Below are 15,719 nucleotides of genomic sequence, written 5' to 3'. Positions count from 1 at the left end.
AAGAATGAGTTACACAAAGTTATTTTAAAAACACATGAAGTTACTTTTCCTATCACCCCTTAAAGGGCCAAGGTCTTGTTCTCAAGACCAAAACTCTAATTTGGACCAGGATTTAGCTGAATCCAGAATTATATTCTATAAATTGATCCTAAATGCAGATATAAAACATACAATGGTTATTGATGGTCAGCAATTTTCAAACACAGTTTTAAGACTTTTTTCCTCTTCACCAATATTAAAATTCAAGTTGGGTTCAAAGCATGGGGGATATTTTTCTGACTTATGTTCAAACCAGAAGTTAAGCTTCTCAGAGCTAAATTCTGCTTTGATCTTGAGGCAGCAATGTAAACAGGGGCAAAAGCTAATTCCATGCTGGGAATTTACAACATGATCATGCAATTTTCAAATAAGTGGAAGTTTTCTGTGAGTATGAATTAGGGTAGGACGGAGCCTGTGGGGGTTTCAGAACATAAAATAGAGCCCACCCACTCCTCCATAGGCTTCTGCTGCTCCTGAAAAGAATAAATTCAAGTAAAAGCTCGTGTTTTCTGCTGAAGTCAGCAGGTGCAACTAAAACCACAAAGGAATAGATCGTGCTTCATAAGGCAACATGTTGGTTTTTCACCCTATTTTCAAAACACTTCCCTCTTGCCTTTGAGAATAAATGATAACAGGGAATAAATGACAAGAGAAACTCTTAGCTTCCCACAAGGAGGTAATCTAATAAAGCACACGTTGCTGGTGCTCACCTCATCACCGGTGCATGGGTGCTCAGATAGCACGCCCACCACAAGCACTGACACAAGCAGCACCTGTGCCAACCTGGACACACCAGCCTTTCCCATCAGGTCTGAGCCCACCACAAACCTCCCCATTACCCATGCCCCATTACTGTGTTCTTTGTCACTGTCAGTCTGCCCCCCGAAATCATATGACATGAATTTATAGCCTACAAGAGAAGAAATGTGCATTTTTTTGGTGAAATCTTGTCCCAGAACATATCGGGTACCCTGTCTACTAGAAAACTCCTGTCTATTAGAAAACTCCTATGTTTTCTGATAAAGCTCCTAGTGTTTAATTATGCGAGTAACTCAAAGAATTATGTGCTTTGTAGCATATCAGTATCTGCTCAACACCCCTAGCCCCCAAAACCAAGATGACTACAAGGAAATCAATGGCTTCAAGGCCAGGTTGGATGGGGCTTTGAGCAACCTGGTCTAGTGGAAGGTGTCCCTGCCTATGACAGTGAGGTTGGAACTAGATGATCTTTAAGGTACCTTCCAATCCAAACCATTTTATGATTCTATGACAGGCAAGATGAAGTGGGGACTTTACCCTCCTAAAATATAAAAGCTGTTTTTAAGACGGTGGTCTCCAAAGGAAAGCACCTGCTCAATCTGGAAAATCAACCTAACTAGTTGAACCTAAAGAACTAGTCACAAACATGTGCATCCCACATATTCTGTAACTTTATAAATTGTACTTTGGAATTTACATAAATTTCCATTTTCTTGGTCAACTTTATAGTACACATTAAGCTTAAATTATAGTTTCTACTTCTAGCATTGTCTAAGCCAAATGCTGTTATCAATAGATTCATATAATTACCACTTTCTTCTCTAATTATTTGGGGGAGTAAGGTACAGCAAACAGGATACTTTTAAGTGATAATACAAAACATTTTCTACTTGTCTGCACCAAACTCAAAAAGGTCATATGAAGGTTTTACAACTAAACTCAATTAAGGAATAAAATTCACAAATAGCTCCTCTGAGAATCCACTGATGTAATCATCTTTAACATCTAGAAATCAGCTTGCACTGGGGGAGGAGAGAGCTCTGCAGCCTTTGGGTGAAGGAGAGAACGTACCCTTATTCTCAGTCTTGCAATGGCCAAGACTGCAGCCTTGCCTTCCTCATGGGGACCACTCCTCCACGTGTGCAGGAAGGCACTGGAGGGGGCCCATCATCCTGCTCACCACAGAAGTTGAGCTTAAAGGAAGAGATACTGAGCTGGTGTGAAATCCAACCCCTTGTCCAGCCTGCTACTTCAGCTTGCCAAGCTGCTTCTCCTCTCTGCAAGCATTTCCAACAACGTCAGAAGCATAATTGCCCAACATTAAGGAAAGTTATGATTTATACTGATGAGAATAGATATGAGAAGCAAATTATTTTAAAATTAGTTTGTTAAAGGCCCAAAAGTCTATAATCAAGAAAGAAAACTTCCAGCTAGAAGGAATACAAGAAAATACTATCTTCTAATATTGATTATTTTCCAATTTCTAATTAGTAAGAAAAACTTCAGTCATCACCACGAAGTCCCTGGCAGGAAGGACTTTGAAGGAGGAACAGGTCCAGATAGATAGCTTGAATTCCAAACCTCTAAACACCTGGTGAGAAAAGCCATAAAGATACTTATTTTTTGTATGTTTTAAGATACCAGGCAGATTTCAATGGTGCAATAGCACCAGAATCATACCAGCATTTCAAATGGTCCAGCCAAATGACCCAAATCTGTTGGCATCAAATTTGGACAGTGTGTGCAATGCTACTACACAATTAAGTTCAAAGTACTAAAAAGGTAAAAATATACTTAATGGTGACCAACACAGGTTAAACAGCCCTGATTACATTTGATATTCTATGTCTGGATGGAAAAACCTGCAGAACTGGCATATACTTCATTTTATTATGAAATTGCTTTGGATGAGGAGCTTTATAAATGAGATCCGAAAAAGTTTTCGGCAGTGGATATGATTGAGGGAGAGAAAGGTTATTACCAAGGTTCCCCAGTGACCCAGGGTTGATGCTATTCAAAGTTTGCATTAACAGCCTTAAAGTGGAAATGGGTGCTGGCAGAACTCCCTCAGAGCAGGCATGCACCGAGGGGATGCAGTCATGCACTGCTGTCTGCAGCCACCCTGTGGCTTTGTGCTTGGCCATGTCACGGTGACAGCCGTGCTTCGTTAGGTGTGTTTGCCTCAATGAGCCTTGCCTCATGGCTCTGGCTGGCCCCAAATTCAATGAGTCTTCTCATCAGTATCGCAAAGATGAAGTGTAGAAAACAACCACAGAAACAACTTGAGAGGTGGAGAAAACACACAGCACAGTGATGGACTTGAACTGAGTAGGCTCTGGTGGTTATCTCCAATTAGAGAGGTGACTGAACTACAGCATCTGAATGCTTTCAACATAAAGTATTGGGTACTACAGTGCCTTTTAGTCTACCTGTGAAAAACATGGCAAAAGAAATTGCTGGAAACGAAGGCCAGACAAATCAATCCCTGGAAAAATTGGCAGTTGTTCCCTATCCAGCAGTGGCAGATGATTCACCACTGGAGCGAGCAGAGTCTCAGAGGAAGCACTGAGTCCCTTCTGCCTCCTGAAATCAACACGAAGTGGTAGGCAAGGACAAGCTGTCATGGTGGTACACGAGGAAGAGGTTGCGTTGAAGCTTGAGGATCCTGGCTGTATCAGGTATCCAAGATGATTTGGTCTTTTCTGGCCTTGCAGAGACTAACTCCGAAATTCAGACAACACATCCTGGCCCCAGTTGAGAAAAGGAAGTTCAACAGCTTGCTTGATATGTTGAGAAGTCACCACAGTCCAGCGCAGGCTGCTCTTGTCTGCAACACCTCCACTCCAGGAGGAATCTCTCTGTGTCTGGTTTCAGACTAGGACCTCAGCATAAGCGTTAAAAATCAGTCTTAACTGAAAACACCCAAGTCTACTACTGTTGTGGAGGCTCACGTAAGCAGATTAGGCAGGTGATAGATTCAAAAATAAACTTTATTTTAACCAAAATTGTTTCGCAGAAAACTAAGTAGAAATGAGGCGTCACTCCGACATCAGTAAACCACAGGCTCAGGATGGCGTACAAGGGATTAATACTGCACAGCCGGCTTTAGAAATGAGGCTCTCATCACTCCAATCCAAACGAGTGCACAATCACTCACCTATAAGATGAGGGCCCTCAACCTCGAGGAGTTTCTTTGGGCGGTGTCCCGACCTAAGGGAAGAGTCCCCGACTGCAGATCCGCAACTCCACTTGCTCTCCAGCAGGGCTCCATTTATACCCTGGTCAAATCTGATCTGTGGTCAATTCTGTTTGGCTGAGGGCCCTAACATTCTTACTCCTCGCCCGAGGTGTATACGTGACCATAGTTACTGGCCCAAAGTGTGTACATGACAGTCAGCACTGGCCACCGTAAAGGCACGGAAGTAAAAGGGTGCTAAAATTAAGGATGCAGCAGACTAAATGCCCCCAGTCTTTGTCAAGGCAGGTGCACCTGCCACAACTACTTGCAGAGGGCATTGCTCTATTGGGAACAAAGTATTCCTCCAAAATAGATCAACCCAAGGCTTCATCCTTTTTTGTTAAGCATTATTTCCTTCTCCCTGAATACTGGTAGTCATCCTCATTGAGGACCATCTCTATGATCTGCATTAGTCAGGAACCACTTTCACCATAGCCTTTTCCCAAAAACATGTTCTTTGTTGTGATAAAAGCATTCCCTGCCAGTGTCAGAACACACAATTATTGAAAACTTGCCAGTAAAACAGAAAAAATGAACAAAACTAAGACCATTGCCTGCAGACAGATCCAGCGCAGAAGATTTCAGCCCAAAAGGGGCATGTTCTCACAGGTCAGGAGAGCATGAAACCATCCTCGCATGATGCTGACCTCACATCACTGTTGATATTTGGGCTGTCTTGCCTTGCATCCCCCTGGGGATGAGACATGTACTCCATTCTCCAGGTCTGCAGACTATCACGCAGAGTTTCACAACAGCACTACTTGCAGCCCATTTTTTGTTTCCGTTACGTTAGCAGCTCAGAATTGTGCATGCCTGTTTTCCCCTGACAACACTTGTTACTTGATTCCTGAGACTGGTTTGCTTTTTGCATTAGCCAAGCAAGGATAGACATTGTGGAGATAGAAAAGTATTATCTTTTGCTAGAATATACTTGGACCACCTTCAAAAGTTGAAGTAAAAATAACCCCACAACTTTGGATTCAAATTATTCATCTCATTGTTTGGTTTTTTTTAATAGGAATGTTTTTATCTGGTGTATTATAAAAAGCCTCCTTACAGATATCTTCTTTCACAGTACCCTAAAAATCCTGTGCATCCTGAACAGAAGTTCTGACTCGCCTTAATTCTTCAAAATAAAACAGAATTTAGAGATAGTTTTAAATGCTTAGCCAAGTTTACTGTAAAGGATGGCACTTTAAGTTTCTGTAAGACCTTATGAGAGAACTGACATGGAAACGGTAAAGAAGTTTGTTAGAATGCTGGCTTTCTCTTAAGTGTACCAATGGACTCATGAGTTAACCAGTAAGAAGCTATATCCAATATTGCATATCATCTTTAGTCTGTCTACTGATAAAGAGGGTTTTTTAGTCAAGTACCCAGTACTTCTTAACAGTGACAAGTTATTTCCATCAGTCCTTCTGCTTCCTGACTCCTGTAAAGCCAGAAAATGCAGATATTTGACAAACATTTCCAAAACACACTAAAGTCTGAAAACCTTTGATGTTTCTGCATGAACACTTGGCTTACGTTTCACCTCCACATGCATCCTGGAGCAGTCTGGTTATTAAGGACTGTGGATCACGGGTCTCTAGCACTCAGCAGACTGAACAGGTAGTCACCTCCATCTGTTGTTAACTTCATGGAGGTCAAACACACACACACACACCCCCCTCCTAATATCCTCCTGGATACCTGGGCTGACTATTCTTGATCACCCCCTGCCTACCTCATCTTCTATTAATCATCAGGAGGAGAAGGTGGTCACAGTCTGACCACATTTGTTCTGTGCAGTGTTTCTCTAGTGATAAACTATTGCTGAGCAAATACTCAAGGCATCCAAGTTTCAAAATGTAGATTCGGACATCATATCTCTATTAATGGAGAAGTTTGTTCAATAGAGAACTCATCATACGCAGTTTCTCACGGCAATATTTCACCAGGTCTCATCTTTTCATTTCCTCCAAAAAGCACTCCTGGCCAGTATAACCCAGTCTCAGGAAACACAAGTAGTATGCAATTATTTTCTCATTCATGGCCTTGCTCCAACTCTTCTCTCTAATTTATTACCACCCTGGAGTCCTGTACAGACTTTGCTCTCCGGACGCTCACATTCTGTTTGTCCCTCCGGTTTACAGGGGAGCAGCAGCTGCCCAAAGCCTTTCCTATTGCTCTGCCATCTGGTCAGAAAGATTTTGTCTGCAAACATGGGAATACCACTCCATGCCTTTGTTTCAAGTCGTAGAAAAACAATTGGCTTCTTTCAAAGCCTAATAGATGGCAAATAGATTTGGGTTTAGGTCTGTTAATGATACAAGATTAGCCAACTCTCATGGAGGAGGATTGAAACTGCTCTACCCCACTACAGAAAGGTTTTTCCCTCCAGAGTCCCCTGATGCAAAGCACCTGACCACCACCTGACCACATTTCATAGCAATGGAGACAGGATGAGACCCTGGTACTATGTCCCAGAACAGGATAAGCAAGAACACAGTCAAGCACCCTGTAGGAAATACAGAAACCAAGCGTTTCTTTGCTCGTGCATAACCGTGAGTGGATATTACCCATAGAGGGAAGAGTAATCCCAGTATCATTTGAAAGCATTCCCCAAAAGAGGGCTCTCAAAGGACTCAGACCACGAAACCATGAGACCACAGTAATGGGTTTTAGCACCTATGACTAGAATGAGCAAACTGGGTACAGTTAGAGCCTGTCGTCACAGTAGTTTTATAGAAATTCAGCAAGACACTAATAGATCATGAAATGGTATCCACAGAGCAGCATTGCAGAGAGCAACTGTGCATGTGGTGCTGCTCTCTGTAGCTGCCCTGGATGTTTGTGCCCCAGCACAGCAGGTAATCTGCTTGCTGCAAGGTCAGGTTACCCCAGGGAACACAGGACAACCTGAGTCTTGGAAAGAAAGGTTTATATGATGTACTCCAGCCATATCCTAAATAAACAAGCCACTTGAAATTTTAGCTTAATTACACATGGCATAGTATATCAGATCAGGAAATAATAAATCTTACTTTTAAACTTTTCCAAACAAAGTCAAAAGATACCAGCTTCAGAATCTGGCTACAGTTTTCTTCCTTCCCTTTGTTTCATTGCTATAGGCAGCATTAAGCTGCTTTTGGTTTTGCCTCTCTTGCTGAGGCAAGCACAGCAGAAGCAGCTCCACTAGTGGACACCTCCCCATCCCCATCCCGCTAGCTCTGGTTCAGAGATGAAGAAGTTGTTCAACATATAGCTAAGTTGGTTCAAACCCTGTGTCCTGGTTTCAGCTGGGATAGAGTTAATTTTCTTCCTAGTAGCTGGTACAGTGCTGTGTTTTGGATTTTGGATGAGAATAATGTTGATAACACACCAATGTTTTAGTTGTTGCTAAGCAGTGCTTACACTAGTCAAGGACTTTCCAGCTTCCCATGCCCTGCCAGCGAGAAGCTGGGAGGGGGCACAGCCAGGACAGCTGACCCAAACTGGCCAAAGGGATATTCCATACCATATGATGTCACGCTCAGTATATAAACTGGGGGGAGTTGGCTGGGGGGCAGTGACTGCTGCTCAGGGACTGCACAATTGCATTGTGCATCACTTGTTTTGTGTATTCTTTTATCATCATTATTATTATTATTTTCCCTTCCTTTTCTGTCCTATTAAACTGTCTATCTCAACCCATGAATTTTACCTTTTTTTCCCCAATTCTCTCCCCCATCCCACTGGGGGTGGGGGGAGTGAGCGAATGGCTGTGTGGTGTTTAGCTGCCTGCCGGGTTAAACCACAACACCCTGACTACACACCAAAGTCATACAAGCTGCAATGCTGGAAGTCCAAATACTTGCTAGCAGAATACTATCAGCCTTTTTGCATGCTAGCTACAGGACCAACTCCTGTCCAAACCTAAACAACCTTGGTTTTAATAACCTAAAACTCACCCAACTCCTCCAGTATCATATTAATCTCATAAATCAATTCTACATCTCAGGTTGTCCTGGATGCATAGAAACATTTTTTTATCATCCCGTTTTGCTGGCCTACCCCATTATTCCTGTAACACTCAACACCAAGTATGTTCTCCTCCCAGCATTACACATGTGAATGCTCAGTGCATGCCATGAAATATTAAAGGAGAATGCCAAGATGATTTCAGGGATCTAGAAAGCCCCATAAGTAACGAAGCTGCCACATCAGAGCTGCTTTCTCAGCCTGAGACTTGCAGAGCTCCATCTTGGCTCTTATGGAGAAGTCTTAAAGAGTGAGTCAGCTTTTCCTGGTAATTACTGAGAGGCTTTGTGTTCCCATAGGCAAAGCCGATCTTTGCAGAAATACACATGCTTTAATGCTGAAATACATTTGGAAACTATCATTATTGTTCCACCAAACAATAGATCCCTTGAGAAGCAAAACAACATTTTCTATTTACACATCTGTACAAACTGCTGTTTAGAGAGGGAAAGGCTGATTTGCTTGATACAGAGAAGAATCAGTTAGTGCTCTTACTTACCCAAACTGTACATCATTAGGGATTAATTTGTGTTACAAGGAAAAAAGCAGCATTTGGCCCTTCATCAGAGTAAGAGCTAGAGCCATCTTTATTCTTGATATAAGGCTCCTTCAGTAGCCCCATCGACCCTTTCCAGACCTTTGTGCTCTTATTTTGTATTACAGCTTCTTGGAAGCACAGAAGCTGCACATTCCACAAAATGAAGCTGGGAAGGGACAAGTCCAACAGCTGAGGGAAGAGGGCTGCAATGGAGCTGCGTGGATCCCACCAGCTGGGAGGCTGCTGTAAGACCCCCTCACTGCCAGCGAGGGAGGATTCTGCACAGGGCACTGCTGCAGGGAAGAAAGGGACACCACTTCCACTAAAGGCCATGCATGTGTCCTGGGAGGACAGGCCAGCCTGGTTGATAAGCCATTCCTGTGCCACTGCAGACCAGGCAACTGGTCAATATGCTGCAGTTCATGATAATCCAGTGTTCCCTGCAGGGACCTGCTCTTCCTCCTTCCCCACTGGGAATACCTCCAGCTCTACCATTACAGAGCTTTCTGGAAGCAAGGCCTGCTGAAGCTCTAGCAGACAGCTTTTCTAGTGCCGCACAGGTCGTCTGCAAGACTCAACACACAATAGACCTGCATGGGACACACAGCAGCAAGAGTGCAAGAAGAAATACAGCAAGAATCTTACAGGGTGAATTTAAAACATGTTCGTACTGCCTCAACTACATTTTTAAGGTTGAATAAAGAATGACTTTAAGTCAAGCTTGAACTAAGGCCAAACATCTACCTGATTTTAGCTTAATAACAAAGAAAAGGTCTACAAAGAGACATACAACATAGCTGGGAAGGTCCTGGTGAGAAATATAAGATGAGCCCTCACACCGCGCTACAGCCCATCCTCATCTCCCATCACCTTCAGCACCTACCTGGTGTCTGTAGTCCCACATCCCCATATGCTGCCTGCGTTGATGTTAACTGTATGACCGCATAAAGCACCCATAGCTCAGGCCACCCTGCCTGCTCCCACAGCACACACTCCCTAGCACCTCCTGCCCACACTCCTTTTATAGCCTCCTGGAGGAAACCAGTTAATTCTCCACAGCTTGCCCAAGCCAGGCTGCTTTACAGATTTTTGCACTCAGGAGAAGCTGCTTCTCCTGCTAGGAGCTCATTGCCTTCCTCTGTGGCAGGCTGCAGCATTGCTACCTTCCCGTGCTAGAACAGATAGGTTACATTTACCTGTGTCATGTGCAATTTTTCAAGCATATTGCTCCTTAGCCACCTACGGGTAAGTATGGTGTCTGCATCTTCATAGCACAGGTAGGTTTTCTGTTTGGAGAAGTCATCCTTTGCTTGAAGGGCTTGCCTATCCGCTGCAGATAAAAAGCTTGTAATTGAAGTGTTCTGTCTCCGTGTCATATTTTAATTCCATTTTAATTCAGTTTTTATAAAAGCACCATTTAACCATGGAGTTGCATTATTTATTTTTGAGATGTTAGCAAGTCATATTTCTGGAACACTTTCTTCAGCCCTTTCTCCAAAGGTAACTTATATAAACTTCTAGATTTCTGTATTGCTGTACAACAGTACAGTTGCCTCTTTTGAGTGGTGCTTCTCTGACAGTTCTGAGTTATTGCTGTCTCATTCACATTATTCTCTGGCTGTGCTGCTCATAAAGGTGCAGATATGATATTATTTCACAGAAATTCATTGGGTAACTGAATAGTATCAGAGCATTGTAAATAAAGGTATGTAGTTGACTTTCAAAACAAGTTTCAAATGCACTGTATTCCTATATATCCTATCTTTCTTTTTCATATTTATGTCTCTTTTTTTGCATTTTCTGTTTGGATTATTATTGTATCTGAGACATGATTTACATTTAGTATAGCTCAGAACAACAAAATGTAACATTACGTTATACAAGGCTAATCTTTCCTTATACAAATCTAATTCTGAGAAGTAGTATGTATTCACTGATCTAATATGATCTAGAAAGGCAGATTGTTATATTTAAACAAGTCCCAGATAGGAATTTGTTATAGGTGACAATCCCTAATCTGTTACACATACACTTGAAACATGTTCCTAATGATAGCGTTATGATCATGAAATGATGGTTAAAGAGTAGATGACATTCTGTTGACTGTGCTTTATGTTCTGTGGAATAGTAGGACTTTAATGATAGGAAAAAACCATAAAGAATTTCACCTACTTATCTGTCTCTTGTGCTACCACATGCTGAAAAAATAGATACATAAAAAGATTATAGCTAAAACCAACCCCCCTCTAACCAAAATATAGTTTTTTAAATATGTAAGGGAAATCCTATTGATTTGGGAATATTATATAAATAAAGTTAAATTGGGGAAAGACAGAAACCATACAGTGAGGTAACAGGATCATACTGAAATGCACTTCTGAGAAGGATGCCAAGAGTAAATGAGGGAGATGGGAAGGTGGCTCCAGCAGAGGATCGTTAACACATTAATTTCTTGTGCAAGGAGAGCAGTGAGACTCATTACTCCCATCCAGGGCCTTTGCAAGGTTCCCACCATAACCGTGGTTGGAGTGACTCATTAGGTCGGGCTTTGACCCTGGCAGGCAATTTCTGTTTCAAACACCTCAGATGCCTTGGGATCCTTTGCACAGAAAACCACGTGCAGAGGAGCTGTGCAGTTTGCTGCTGTAAATCCTGTTGCTGCTTGTAAGCAAACCTGCTAAACCTGGAGGATTAGTCAGACTCCTCTGAAGTCAGTGCACAGAAAGACCAGAGCACCAGAGCCAGTGACTGCAGGAACCTCAGCTGCCCTGTGCACAAGCACTGCTCTGCAGTTGCTTTTTGTGTGGTTATATGGTATGGCATATTTTGCAACTGAACAAGAATTGGGTCTTGTAGGAAAGCTGGAGAACCAAAAAAAGGGAAACTTCTGCCAGGTTTCTCTTACTCAGATATTTTTTTCCCCCCTCAGCCATTTGGCTGGTAACAGGAAGTGGAGGGAACTTGCCTTCATTTCCAGTAAGACCCAGTTCCCCAGTCTGGTGGGTTTCTCAGCATTATCCAGGATGTCAAGGCTTCAGCCAGCAGCAGGATCAAGGTTCTGGTGCTCCTGCAGCCTACCTGCTCTGGGACAGGCACAGTCCCACAGCTCCTGTGGGTGGACACGGCGGGGTGCTGCTTCTCCTCTGGGGTTGGCAGGAATGGAAAATCCCTCAGGTCTCGCTGTCTGTCTGAGTTACCCACGCAAACATGTGTGGGCAGGGGACAGGTCTGGTGGGAGACAACCTGATAGACTGCTTGACGCTGCTTAGCATTGTGGTGTGGTCCAACCAGCAACATGTCTGTTCTGAAAATTGTTAATTAGCCTTAATTAGATAACTTGGCAACAGTCAAAACTGGAACATAAATTTGGGTGTATAAAACTTGAGTGATTTTGGTTGGGGTCTAAATGTTGACGCTTTGCCTGTCTTTAAATACACTGTAATAGAAATGGACACTTTTCTTTCCCTAGAGGAGCTCTAAGCTGAATTGGCAAATAAGCTGAAGGATGGGTGTGTGTTTTAAAAAACAGCTTTCTTTGAAATTAGCTGCACGCCCCAGAATATCTTTCGGTAGTGCTGTCCTGCCATAGCGCATGTGCGTGGGGGAGTGAGGAAGGGAAGCCCTGGACTTTCACTCCAAACCCTGCGAGCTTTGTGTCGTTGAAATCGCACCCAGGATCTGGCATCGATATGACTTTCCCATCATAGATTCTGAAATTGCAGTGTCGGGATGACAAAGCACTGACAATCTTGAAGTCAGGCCTTGGCTAGCCTACCCTTCAACATTAAAATGGATGAAATGGAAGTCAATTTTTCAGCTTCCAAAGAGTCTGTGGTAGGGGAAAAATGTCTCCACTGTACTTGACTCTTCTTATCTCCTTTTTCATTCCCAGCATGGCTGGAGGATTTAACATGTTTCTTGCTGTCGCTGAGTGCTCTGCAGGAAAGCAGCCGGCATTGCAGTGCAGGCAGTGTGCGAGGCATGGCACATGCCATGGCAGGGAGCATCCTCCAGCCCCAGGACCTGTGCCCTGTGCCGCTCCACCTACATCGCTGCTCTCTCTATGATGAGGAAAGAAGGCAGATACTTGCTAATTCTGACTACATATCCCTAAATGCTGCGTGTGCCATGGTCACTGCACGGCGGTCAGGGCTCCCCATGGCTGTTGCACAGCGGATTTGCTGTTGGTGATGTTACCCGTTTGCATTGGAGAGGCAGCAATGGCTACCGGGGAGGTCAGGGCAGTGCTGCACAAATATTTGGCAAGATGCAACCTCTGTCTTGAGTGATTAATAATCTAAAAAGTAACACTAACCAAAACTTGAAGAATGGCAAGGCACTGCAACTGCATCTTTTTTTTTTCAGGGACGTAACCAAGAGCACCACACAGGACAGTCGCATGCTTTGGGTTGTAGGGTACTGGCAAACTGTGGCAGAAATGAGTCCAGACAGCCCAAATCCCAGATTGTGCCTTTATCACAGCACCGCTTGCTCCTCGTAACTGGGGTAAAATACTTACAGTGGTTTGTGCAAGAATGAAAGGTATGAGAATATTGATACTTGCTTTTTTTTTTCTTCCATCAGAAGTGGTGTGATAACAAGGAAAATGAGGCCAAACTTGTGCAAATCTTTGTGTTATGTCCCATTGTTTATTCCTTCTTTCATTAACAAAATGAGCAGTGTCTTAAACCCAGAGTCCTTCACTTGTTTCTGGCTACAGCAAAAATATATGATTTTAGGGATTTTAATTTTGTTAGACTGGACATCAGCTGATTTAAATGACCAGAAAGATATTTTTCTACTAATTAAGTCAAAACTACATACACAAATATCTTGTTCCCTTTACCAGCCACTCCTACACCTACAGTCATCCGTAGGGATAGGAGCTATTCACCACTCCTTTGCAGCAGTTAATGACCCACCAGAAAATACTCTCATTGGAAGTAACCAAGTCCTGGGATAAGTGTCTGCAGATTACTGTTAGCTCCATCACTAGCTTTTTGTTTAGAGGTATGGGGAGTGTGGGAGAGAGCAAACAACTTGTCTAAAAATCCAAACTTAATATGTGACTATGGAAGATGGTAAAGGCATAAGATAAAAGTGAGAAAGAATTTGGAGTTGGAATGTGATAGATGGAGGGGCAACAAACCCTGTTTCTTCTGCTGCAGTGGGGAGCATTTCCACCCTGCCTGGCACGGAGGATGACCTCTGCAGTGACTCTGGGCATCTCTCTTTCCAGATGGAGGTGAATGCTTTGTGATAGATTTTTTTTTTTAAACAATTATGGTTGGCTGGGAAAATATTGAAAAAAAAAGGAAGGAAGAACTTCATTCCTGAAGGCGCTTTCAGCAATGTATAAAATAAAAAATATATATTTTAAAGCATGAGGAAGAAAACAAAAATGCAGTTGCATACAGAAGCAGGGCACATGTTTTGTAGTGATCTTTTGTAGCTCGGCCCACAAAGAACCTGCTATTATTACTAATACAACTATTTAAAAATCCATAGTGTTTCTGCAAGTAAAATGAAAAATAATGCAACTAATGTTAGGGATGAAAAATGGACTGACAAAGATGTCAGACCATCATGTCGCCTTTGCTGCCAAAGATATTCCAAATCTGCAGAAGCTGACAGAAATTTACCTTCTCCTCTGAACAAGCCTTTTTCTCACTGAGGAGCCTTGGGCCCTAAATCCCTAACACACACAGGGTCTTCTGCTGAACCAAGGAGCAGACAGAATTCAGACTTTGGACACACTTCTAAATGCTGAAGAATTCACTGTACCAGGACAGAGTGGACAGACACCAAACTGGCATTGCTCAGGACAGGGAAACTTTGAAAAATGAGAACTGAAATGGTGATGGAAGAGAAAGCTTTTGGTAAATCACAGAAGGCGGGTGCCTGACCGATACCCTGCTGTACCAACGTCCCGGCTCCATCGCACGTATCCCTGTTGATCGCTAGCCCTGAAATATTAGGGGTCAAGTAACAGGCAGCCTGAAAACACTTTGAAATATGGTAAAAATATCTAAAATGAGTGACTGGTGATTATGTGCTCACCTCGTGCCTTTGCGTGGTACCCACTTTCTGTGGAAACCAGGAAACTTAACTGTGGGCTTCCCAGGCAGGTATGTCTCAGTTGGCCTGAATTCAACCACGAACTGTTGCATTTGATTTGCATGATCTTGTAGATGTCTGCTGTATATATCAATGACAGAAAACGTGGGACAAATTACATCTCTTGTTAAAAATGGATGGGAGTCTCATGCGTGCTCTCAGCTGCCCACGAATCTGCTTATTGATGAGTGCTTTGTGTGTCGCAACAAAAGCACCGACAATGAGATGCACTGATGGTGTGGCATTAGCGCACAATAGCCATGCATGTCAGCATTCTGTTATAAACCATGAGATGCCACCTTCATTGTCTCTTTTTCCTTTGTTACTGAAGTCATCCCTTTGTTCTTGTTCCATTCCCAGACTTTTGCTCATCTTGGTTAATGATATCATGCTATGATACTACAAAGCTGGAAATGTTTTAGTATCAACCAATTATTTTTCAAGGGCTTATTTTTACTGAAAATTAGCTCATTAGATTTGTAGAGCAGCCCAGTAAATGCACATTTGAAAGCAGAAGAAAGAAGGCCTGCCGAAGTTGTTATTAACCCATTATGTTTCTGCATGTGCAGTCTTGAAGGGGCAGCTCCCGCAGCGAGGGGCTCGCAAACCAACAACTCTCAAAGCTAAGGGCAAAAATCCAGGCGGCTTCCCTGTAACGGGAATGGGACTCATGACAGACAATACCAGCTACAGGTCTGCCTCAGTTGTGATTCCTTTGAAAGGTATGACCAGAATGTAACGATGCTCAAAAACAATATTTGTGTTCCATTGGTAGTTTTAATTCAGCTGTATTTTCTAAATTTTTGTTATTGCTGCTAGATTTCAAATGAACATTTATAAATAAGCAGTGAAAACCTAAAATGTTTTCCACTGCAGAGTTACTATTTTTTTAATTGAAGTAATTTTTTGCTTGTGACGTTAATAAAATTTTGTGGCAAATTGATACATTTTAGCAAAACCAAATATTTCAGATAATACATTTTTGTTCATGTCAAAAGCCTTTGTTCATTGAAAAAACACTTAATG

Source organism: Aptenodytes patagonicus, chromosome 5 (genome assembly GCF_965638725.1).
Source record: "Aptenodytes patagonicus chromosome 5, bAptPat1.pri.cur, whole genome shotgun sequence".
Taxonomy (NCBI): domain Eukaryota; kingdom Metazoa; phylum Chordata; class Aves; order Sphenisciformes; family Spheniscidae; genus Aptenodytes; species Aptenodytes patagonicus.
The sequence above is the reverse complement of the archived record's forward strand: the minus strand, read 5'-3'. Positions refer to the sequence as shown.